Consider the following 10,921-nt stretch of genomic DNA (forward strand, 5'->3'; position numbering starts at 1 on the left):
ATACAAAGTATGTATTTAAATTTATACATATATACGTATGTATATAAAACTTGTTGTATTTTAACTAAACAATACGATTTTTTTTAAAAAATCGTAAAATTTTCAAATATTTTTCATTAAAAAAAATTTGAGTAAAAAAGTTTCATTTAATTTAATTGTCTTATGTCCCAAAAATTATAATCTCGTAATATATAATTCCTGTGGTTTAAAAAGTAAATAAATAAATAAAATTTTAAAATATAAATAAATAAACATTCTACATACCCATCTAATCATCTGCAACTAAATTTTATTATTTTCTCAAATCAGTATGAATCAACAATTTCACCGAATAAATCTTCGCACAATATTAAATCATTAAGAATGCTCCACTTCATCAAATAGTAAAATGCAACTCCAAACTTCAACATAGTCCCTTCATCTTCAGCATCAAAAGAAGCGCGAGAGCAAGTGAAAAGGATGAAAGAAGGAGTAGGATGGAATGCGAAGACAGTTTATTAGTGGTTTAGACACTTGGGGGCGTTGGGGATGCACATTGTCAGCAAAGGTGGTTTTATGAATTGAATGAGGAGATTTCTAAAAGAAAAAGAATGAGCTTAACCATTTATTTTTATTTGAAAATATTCTTCGGGAATGGGAAAAATACTGGAATGAACATTTTTCATTGAAATATGCTAACGGAAAAATCGATAAATGAAATATGGTGAGGAGTTTTATGAAGCAAAAGATGTACGAAAATGAAAATTTAATTTTCTAAAAGTATTTCCTTTTTTTTTTCTTTTTTTTTCCTGACGCTCTCCGGTGTAAATTCCTTTAATTAATTAGAATGGTTTTTATTCTGCGTAAAATAAATGCATGTAAATAATTTAAGGTATTTGTTTCGTTTTTTAGAATAATAAAATTTAAATTAGTAGATATTTCAAATGAAACAATTCGAGTATTAAATATTTTATTTAATAGCTTTTATTTGATGAATTACAATCATTTTCTTTTTAAGTAATGCTATTTCTTTTTAAAGGTATCTGTCGATGGTCTATTCTTTTGGCGATTTTTATAAAAAAAAAAATCTGTTAAACGATCTGTTATTTAAACTCTTTTTAATAATGTGTCTTTAATTGTAATAACAATACTTAAAAGTGTATAATAATTATATAATGGTGTGTAAATGTAATGTGACCAGAAAATACTGTGTGAAAGTAAGATTTTTTAATTTCATGCATTTTTAATTTCTACAAATATGGTGCTAAAAACTCGAAACTGGTTCGTTTATTTTATTTTTCGTGTATATTTTCGTATTTTTGAATTGAAAGTTTTTTAAACAAATATCTGTTGTTTAAAATTTTTGAAAAGAAATTTAAAATCTCTTTTATCAGCTAATTCCTTTATCAGCTAATATGAAAAGTTATTATTTGAATATTATAAATAGTATTTAAACAGATCTTGTATAAAATCAACACTCTATTAAATAATTTTGCATGTTCGTAGAATGACTTTCACATATTTGTAGGAAATAACTTTCGCAACCCATAATTTTAATTACAAAGCTTTACTCTGAATGTGAAAACTTGAAATTAATAGTTATACATGAGAAATTCTGTGTCAAAACTCGTTCGACATTTTGAAAAGTTTTACCAGAAAGACATAACTCACTTTTTCCAGACTGTATTAAATTCCTTTAGAAGAAGCAGAAGCTCGTTTTTTAATTTATTTTGATAGTGTACAGGATATTTTCGATCTTTTTGTTTATTTAAAAAAGTACCTAATTTATTTTATTATATACTTTGAAAATAACTATAAATTGCTAAAAAAAAGTATTGTTATTAAAACGGTTCAAATAAATATTTATATTGAATTTGCGAAATAAACGAAACTAAAAAGTCATTCAAAAAAATTAATATTTCAGTTAAAAAACAAACAAAAAATAGAAAACTTTTAGCTATAAAAAATAAACTATAAAAATTACATAAAGGGCTCATTTAATTGTGTAGTGAATAAATTCGAAATGTATTAACATTTTTATAAAAAAAATACTCTCACTATACAAAGAAAATAGGAAAATAAAAAAATACTATTATAAAGAATGAAATAAGGAAATAATGAGAAAAAAAATTCCATTCGAAATTCAAACTATTCATTTTGAATTTTTAACAAAATATTTTGATAATTATTTTTCATCTATCATGAAAGTAGTGTAACAATAATTTGGGATTTTTTTAAAAATATGTTCAAAAGTTATTTTACGCACAACTTAGAAATTCGCAGCGAATGTTATATCTTTTACCTAAGGGCTAGTTTCATAAAAAAAAAATTTACATATATATTATTACATACATACAGCAATTGTAAAACAGCAATTGTAAAAAAAGAAATTTAATTGTTTCATTTGTTGTCTGTTAAAAGTTTTCTATAATGGGCTGTTTTAAAGAAATATTTCTTACAGAGTGGATGATGACTAAAAAAAATTTTAGAAATCTATAGTCTGGTTGGTTATAATTGATATTTTGCTTTCGTTACGAAACGATTTGTTTTAAGAAACGATTTTTGTTACAAACTTTTCAGCTGCATCTTATAAGAAGTAATTTGTTTTACTTTTTTCTTGATTTTTCTTTTGACTTGTACCTATTCTTGCTTCCTCTTTCCTAAATACTTAAATATTTTTATTGATTTCAGTGCATTTTCTACTTTATTTGTGTTTTTATGCGAAAATTTTAAATGTGTGGCAATAAATTATTACCAAATCAACTTAACCAAATCAAATTAGTACAAGTAGTAGCCTTAACCAAATCAAATTAGTTCATATTAAAGGTCAAAGTGCTGAGTTGAGATACTGCTAACTACTGCTTAGGTCATACTATACCTCTCATCAAACTATATCTCCAATTAATTAAAAAAATTACCTTTTCTAGCACATTTTAACAAAAATTTACTACAAAGTTATAAATAAAACAAAGTTCTTCACTACAAGCAAGTAAAGTAATAAATAAAACAAATTTGCAAAGTTATAAATAATTTTTTTTATAAAAGCATTAGATGTCTTCGTAGCGATTTTTATATAAAAAGTTTAAAAAAAGCTTCCTCCATCTATTCCTAAGTTTCGGAAAATCATACCTAAGCTATTTCATTTACGATAAAACGTAATCAATTTATATGGATATGAAAGACAATGGATTATAATAAGGTAATTTAAAAACATGGCAAAAGAAATTCTGGGCTTTAATTTTCTTACCGAAGTCAAAACCTAATGATAAATTTGCATTAAACAGCAATTTCGAATTTTCTAAGAAAACCAGTAACTTAATTTTCAGCCCACCCTGCGAATATCAACTTTACTTTAATCTAAATATAATCGTCCTTCAAGTCGAAAACTCACCAAATGGTTGCCATAAATTTAATTTCTGACATAAAAGTTCAATTTAATTCTTAGGCAAATTAATGTGAGTACATACCGATAATTAAGGTATTTCAGGCAATCGTTAGGTTATGTTGATTAACTGCGAAAGTTTCGGCATTTCAAATCGAAAGTTAATATAAATTAGTTTCTTAAGATATATTAACTTGTAAATGAAGAAAAAGTGTTTTATAAATTTCCTTTTACTATAGTTTTAAGGCTACAAAGAGTAATATATGAAGGGAGAAATGTATACTTTTATACCTATATGTATGGGTATAGAATTATTACTTTCATTCAGCAAATATTAATTATACCTAAAGGAATTCAAATACATATTTTATTATAATTTTAAATATTTTATCAAATTTCCTGGCTTCTTAAGCTACAATAAATACAGATTTTTGCATATTTACATAGTTTAATAACAATTAATATCACGCTTTTAATTTGTATTAAATTAATTTAATTAATTTATTTAATTAGTTTAAATTATATTAAATTTATATTTATAAATGTTTGCGTTCTTAATTTAAATTAATTTTAAGTTGTTTAAAGATCCTGTCAGTATTGAAAGTCTCTGGGCGTTTGCCACATGACTTGAAAGAGTGACCTTTGTTTCATGGAACAAACCGGAGGCACTTAAAATTTAGACTAAAAAAACACAATAGATTTGTATGTTTTCACGAATGTGATAACTCATCTATTGCCGCACATTGTTGGAATCCTGAGAATAAATTCGTTTTTGATAATGTCAAAATTCTTACTATCCCTGTCACGCTAGCTCATCTTGATACTCTGGAATCTAATTCCATTCATAAGAATGCCTATTTATATGAATGGAATAAGTTTCTCATCACCTCTTCGTAGTTCATGAAAATGCATTTTGCCTTGATTTGCCTAATTAGACCACTGCGGTTTTTCTGATAGTTTGTTTAAAACTATCAGAATATGACAAAATTTTACCATGATTCTGACTCTATTGAAACATCACAAATCTCGGTGATTTCTATTCATATACTTTGATCATGATTTTGGTAAAATTGACAATAAAACATAAATTTATAATATGTGATAAAATTAGGTAAATGTGGTGATATTTAGCAATTAATGAAAAGAATTGGAGATCAAAGATATATCGGAAGTCGTTGTGGGGAATTCTGCAGAGGAAGCCATTGCCCCACATTGGGCTGTCTGGCAAACTATGATGATGATGGTGATATTTCGCAGTTTTTTATGATACCTAAGAGCATGGTGTGAAAATTATTTATTCGATTAAATTTACTTGTTAGTTTTGTATTTTTTACAAGATATGTGGCAATAAGAACTATAGTTTCGTAAACCGGAATTCTGATAAATCGTTATCGTATGAACGAAAAAATTAACAAATGAATTGCTTAAATTCAGTATATTTTGATTTTCAATACAAAGATTGTGGATTTGTTTCACCGGAAATGTCATTAAAATACAGTACGGTAATTTTTTTCTCTGTGTGCTTTTATTTCACAGTTTCACCAATTTTGTTCTTCATCTTAATTTCTCCCTTTTCCATTGGTAACTTCACGCTTTCTGTTTAAAATCGCATTTAGTTTCCTCATTCAATGTCAGGTGAATTTTGAAAATGAGCACCTATTTTTGAGTTCTCGAAGCTTATAGACATTTTTTTTACCATCTTCATATTTTTGAAGCAAATGAAGTTTTACCTGTATATCATCAAGCATGTAGGACATTTGTAGTTTGTAGTATTATATCATGCAACCTCAGTAAAGTGTAAATTAAATCTTATTTTCGTCAAAGATGAACTCTAATATCGTCCACTTAAGCTCGAGGAGCTCAATAATATGATTCTCCGATTGTAAGATTGCAGTAAATTAGAATAACAATCTGGTCCAACATGTTCCAATATTTCTAACAGTGTATTTCGTTCGTTATTTTGTTAAAACTTTATTAATAATCTTTCCTTACTAATCAAAGAATGAAACTGACTTACACAAATTCAGAAAAAGACAAAATACGAAAATAATAACAAGTCAAAATGGAAAAGAGCTAAAAGAAACTAAAACCAAATTTGTCTTATTTTAATTATTTAGAAAGTTAGAAACACCAATCAAGCAAACAATTTTGGGATTGGGAATTTCAAAATTACATTGAAGAATAATAATTTTCCTTTTAATTACTGCAATTATAATTTTTTAATTCAAGTATTTTAAAGACGTTCAAATAATTCGATCGATATTGAAGCCCGCATAAATAGGCCTAGGCGGTGAAATTTAGGATTTTTTGTTCCTCAAGCATATAGATGGCAGCAATTTTTTGAAATTTTTACTCATTGAATGCTTTTGCTATATTTTTCAAGATTTTCAAAAAGGGTCAGAACTTGAAATATTTCTAAAGATTTTTTTCAAGATTTAGCAATTCATATTTTATTTTGATTTGGTTATTCTAACTGTAATTTTATCTTTATTTGTTTTTCTTATATGTGGGCGTTTCATTATCTCTGTGTGCTTTTGAATTGTGTTTGTATGTCATTAATTTCTCATTGCATTTATATTTCAATTTCTGATTTTTTTAATGTTTTTTCTTATTTAGTTTATCCATTATGGGGCCTCAGAGCACAGTCAGTTTTTGGTATTACCACTGAGGACAGAAAGACTCCTGTGAGTTGGTAGACAGTGTGTCCCCTGATGAAGTGCTGCTTTGCTAACATACTTATCTTCAAAAATTCTTAGTTTTTTGCTTGATTTGAGTTTCTAACTTTCTAAATTAATAATCTTTCCTTACTTAACTTTAACCATTTCTATATTTATTTACGAGCCAAAATAAATTTTAAAAGGGATTTTTAATATTTCCTACCCTGTAAAAAATTCAATTATAGTAAAATTGTGGTAAAAATTACCGCCGATGCTATGTACTGTAAAGTCCATGTTACGGAACAAAAAATCTGATATACCATAATTTTAACAGTAATAATTACCTTAAAATCACTGAATCACTCGAAGTAAAAAAAAATATTACTATAAAATTATACTTCACGATTTTACGGTAAAATTGATTTTGCGAATGATGCTCCTAAAGTGGAATATTCAAAAATATTATAAATGATTGTCTTATGCATTAGAAATATTAATGGCAAAGCATTTCATTTCTTTCCAAATGTTTTATTCCAAATTATTTATTTATTTTTTTTATTTCGAAAATTGTATTCTAAAATATTTCATTTTTTTTAGTTAGAATATTCTAACTTTTTTTTTTCGAGCAATTACTTATCATAGTTTTCAAAGAAGGAAAGTACGCCTCATTAAAACATATTCTATGAATATAAAAAAGCTCTAATTATAATCCCTGACTCATCAAAATTAATGCATTTTTTTCGCGCTAAATCTGAGTCAAAGAAAAGATAGGCTTTTCTTCAACAAATCCATGCGCTTGTTAGTTCTTATGATCATGCCATGTGTTATTAATCATAATTAAGTCTTTGTTACGGCACACTATTTATATGTACAGTGCGCAAGAAAATAAACGGACCAACCTGAATAATTTTTGATCAACTGATCGAACTTCACTTTCTAGGACTATTTCGTAAAGGTTCAAAGGGGTGACCTCAAATATGTTTATTAATTAGTGCAGACGATATTTTAAGTTACGAAATCAGACACAAAAACGTACTTTCTATGGATAAACATACCTCTTTTTCAATGGATTAAGATTTCCGACCCTCAAAGTACAGGGGGTAGTCGCAATCTAAGAAATAAGGTTCCCATAGTTTGTTCAGGAGAGCTATCCAAAGTTTGGATCCCTTAACGTTAATTTTATTTTTTCCGTATTTGTTGAAATTCAAGTACTTGGTAATTTACATTTTGTAAGTTTTCCGTTCATATGTCAAACGTTTACCTGAAATATAATTATTATTACCACATAATAAGTAAAAATACAAAACTGAAAAACAAACTTAAACGAATAAACGATTTTTTGCCACGCTCTAAGGTGTCAAGAAAAAATTATCAAATTTTACCCCATTCATAAAATTACGGCATATATGTTTTGTTTTTACACATTTTTTTTATCGTTTGAGCCTTTTTTTCACTTTAGGGGGAAATTAGTTGTATTTTTTACAAATGTTTGACTTAAACTCATTGATTTTAGTTTTTTTTTTTTTTTTTCAAATGTTTTGACTACTTTGGGTTTAATCCAATTTTTAGATGTTTGCAACAAACTATGCATCCTGTTTATAAATTTCCTTGTGCAATATATATATTTTATTAATTAGTAAGGTATTTCCTAACCATACAAATCAATACAATCTTAGTGGTACCATCAAGAATAAAGTTGGGTTTCGATGAAAGCTTATAATGGTAATCATCTAATTCATGCTGANTTTTAAAACGTTTAAAAATTTATGTCACTACCTTCGGGAGACCTTTTTTTTAAATAAATAAAATAATGGAACACAGATATTTTTAAATTTTGGTTTAAACCTAGGAATTTAAATTCAGTTTCAATGAAATGTGCGGCCCGGTACCATTTGATCCACGGACCGGTACCGGTCCGCGGACCGGGGGTTGGGGAACACTGCTCTAAGGTGTCAAGAAAAAAATGATCAAATTTTACCACATTCACCAAATTATAGCATATATGTTTTGCTTTTGCGAAAAAAATTTTATCGTTTGAGCCTTTTTTTCACTTTAGGGGGAAATTAGTTGTATTTTTTGCAAATGTTTGACTTAAACTCATTGACTTTCATTTTTTTTTTCAAATGTTTTTCACTACTTTGGGTTTAACTCAATTTTTAGATGTTTGTAGCAAACTATGCATCTTGGTTATAAATTTCCTTGTGCAATATATATATTTTATTAATAAGTAAGGTATTTCCCAACCATAAAAATCAATACAATCTTAGTGGTACCATCAAGAATAAAGTTGGGTTTCGATGAAAGCTTATAATGGTAATCATCTAATTCGTGCTGATCCATCATAAAAAAAACATCAAAAATTTTGTCTTTAAATCAAGAATTTCAGTTCTAAAGGTACTAGTCAGTCTAAAATTTTTGATTGATACTATTTTCGAGAAAAATATGAACAATTTTTTAAAATCTTAACTGATATCTTATTAGGAACTCTTTGTGTCCAAAACCATAAAATAATGCTGAAGCAGAAAAATGAAAACACATTTCTTGCCTTTCTTGCAAATAAAGTAATGATAATATTGACTTAAAATAAGATTCCTACCCATAAGGTCTCAATAATTTCCCATAAGCCCTAAAAATATGAAAAATATCAGATAAATGAAATATCAGCAATAATATTGCAGTCCTAGTGTCAAACTCTGCTACTCTCAGGTTCTAGTATTTTTGAGTCAAACTCTATTACACTTGTTTCAAATTCTGTTACTTACTAGTTAGTCCTAAATATACGGGAGCCAATGGCAAATTAGTGCCCTGATTAATTGCTAACCATCATTTTTTTTCCTTCGTAAGATATAAAGAAAGTTTTTTTTTTGCATAAATGTAAAAATCAATAAAAGTTTAAATTTTTTTTTAAACTGTTATTCAGTAAAAACACTGTAAAATAGTAAAAAATCAAAATTTTAAAAAAATAAAACAAATTATGAGATGATAACTAAGGATAAAGCAATGGACAAGCTCTCCTTCAATAGTTCATATGCATTCTGATACTTTGAAATTCATGAAAATTCAGTAAATATTTAGTAATATTCAATAAAATGTTCAGGAAACTTTTAAAGGTAAATAATAATTTAAAAAGTTGTTTCTGCAATATTATTTAGTTTTTACAGTAAAGTATACTGGAATGTTAGTTTAGATTAATGTTGATAGTGGACCGTGGTAGCTAGCTTCTCATCCACTATGACGTCCTATATATGTGACGAGATGATATAGGAGGAAGTATGTAACTTGTTAAGAGGACGCTATTCCACGGAATAAACTTTTAATCGCAAATTTTCTTTCATCTCCATAAGTAATTTAAAGTATTGAAGCAGGAAAAATCTAGAGTAAGCTCTGAAGTTTCAAATATTGAAAATAAACTTTCAAAATATCAAAATGATGTATGAGAGGGTTCAACAATATGAGAGGGGAACGAAATGGGGAAGTTCTCTAACAATAATTTGTTTGCCTTTTGAAAATTCTTTCGAATAAATTCCTTCTTTTCATTCTAGCTACGAAGTTCCTCAATTTCGATAATTTTTACTGTAAATATTCCGGGTTTTTTTGTTTTTGCACTGTTTAATTAGAAAAAAACTATTAATAATAGCAAAATAATACATTATTTTCAAAAACCCTAAACAAAGCAAAATATTTTGCCTTCAAAAAAAAGGAACGTTTTTAGCACAGTTTTTAATCTATGTCTACCTGAGACTTTCATATTATCGAAACTAGTTCCTTTCTCTTAGGAACTAGACTCAAAACACGCATACATCATTCACAACATCAATCTCATGTTAGGTGATTTGATCACTACAATTACATTACTTCCCCACGTGTTTCGAATGATATTCCCTAGAAAAGGAATACAGAAGTCCCTATCATAGACAGAGCCTAAAAATAAATAGCGCATAAATCAGAAACATTAGGTATTTATTTAGAAAATCCTTTTATTTTATGAAAGTTACCAAGTTTAAAAGTAATTTGCAATACTTAAGGCTATGGAGGAACATCTAAAATACTCGAATAAAGCAATTTGCCTCCTAAATTCAAGAAAATTAAATATATAATCTTTTTTCTTGAGGTTTATTTTTCATATATGATTATTTTTTTAAAACAAATGGTGCCTGGTAAGTTAAAAAAAAAATTTGGTTCTAATATTTGTTAGCATTTCTAGTTTTGATACATAAAAATTAATTTCCCTACAGTACAGTCAAACTAACTCATAATGAACTTTGATTTAACGAGAACCCGGATTTCATGAACGAAATCGGAAATACTTGGTTGGTACGATGTAAAGTCTATTGAATCATAGCTCGCTTTTAACGAGCAAACCCCGGTTTCAGCGAGCAATATTTTAGTGATTCATGAAAATTCCACATACTTCCACATCTCTAACTCAGCTCCGAAAACCAATAAAATAAAATGAGTGTACTACAATGAGTACACTACTTGTGCTTCTTGTGCAATTGAGTTTTAATTAAATAATTTCTAATTAATTTAATCCTGAGTAATTAATTAACTGTGTAATAACTTCTTGTGTAATCTGCAGAAATAAAAAATGCATAAATTAAGTAGGGGAGAGTGGGGTCAATTGTAACAGGGTGCGATTGTAACAGAGCAAAAATTTCGAGTGTCGGGTTCTATATTTGGTTCCTAGGGAGCGCACAAGGTGTATTTAATAAATCTACAAGTACACCCCTGCTGGCAATCATTTTTATGTACTTTTGAAAGAGTTACATCACAAAAGATATTTTCACGCTACGTAAGTACTTTTTTTGGTATTAGATTATTATATTGTAACAAAGTAATTTTGTTTAAACAAATAAAAATTATTAACCGAATATGTAAGTGGACACCTTAATTAACATTTCAA

General features: G+C 27.3%; 1 protein-coding gene and 1 long non-coding RNA gene across 4 annotated transcripts in view; one reads left to right on the forward strand and one right to left on the reverse strand.

Annotated features, from left to right (window-relative positions):
* The window catches only part of LOC122268271 (chaoptin-like), a 58,047-nt gene extending 57,459 nt beyond the window's left edge, over positions 1-588 (reverse strand). For all 3 annotated transcript variants that reach the window (XM_071183027.1, XM_071183025.1, XM_071183028.1), the window contains exon 1: positions 265-588. The gene's annotated coding sequence lies outside the window, so the exon portion shown is untranslated. The remainder of the gene's footprint in view (positions 1-264) is intronic.
* The window catches only part of LOC139425975 (uncharacterized), an 18,903-nt gene that overhangs the window by 5,403 nt on the left and 2,579 nt on the right, over positions 1-10,921 (forward strand). The gene's annotated exons all lie outside the window — the stretch shown is intronic.

Source organism: Parasteatoda tepidariorum, chromosome 1 (assembly GCF_043381705.1).
Source record: "Parasteatoda tepidariorum isolate YZ-2023 chromosome 1, CAS_Ptep_4.0, whole genome shotgun sequence".
Lineage (NCBI taxonomy): Eukaryota > Metazoa > Arthropoda > Arachnida > Araneae > Theridiidae > Parasteatoda > Parasteatoda tepidariorum.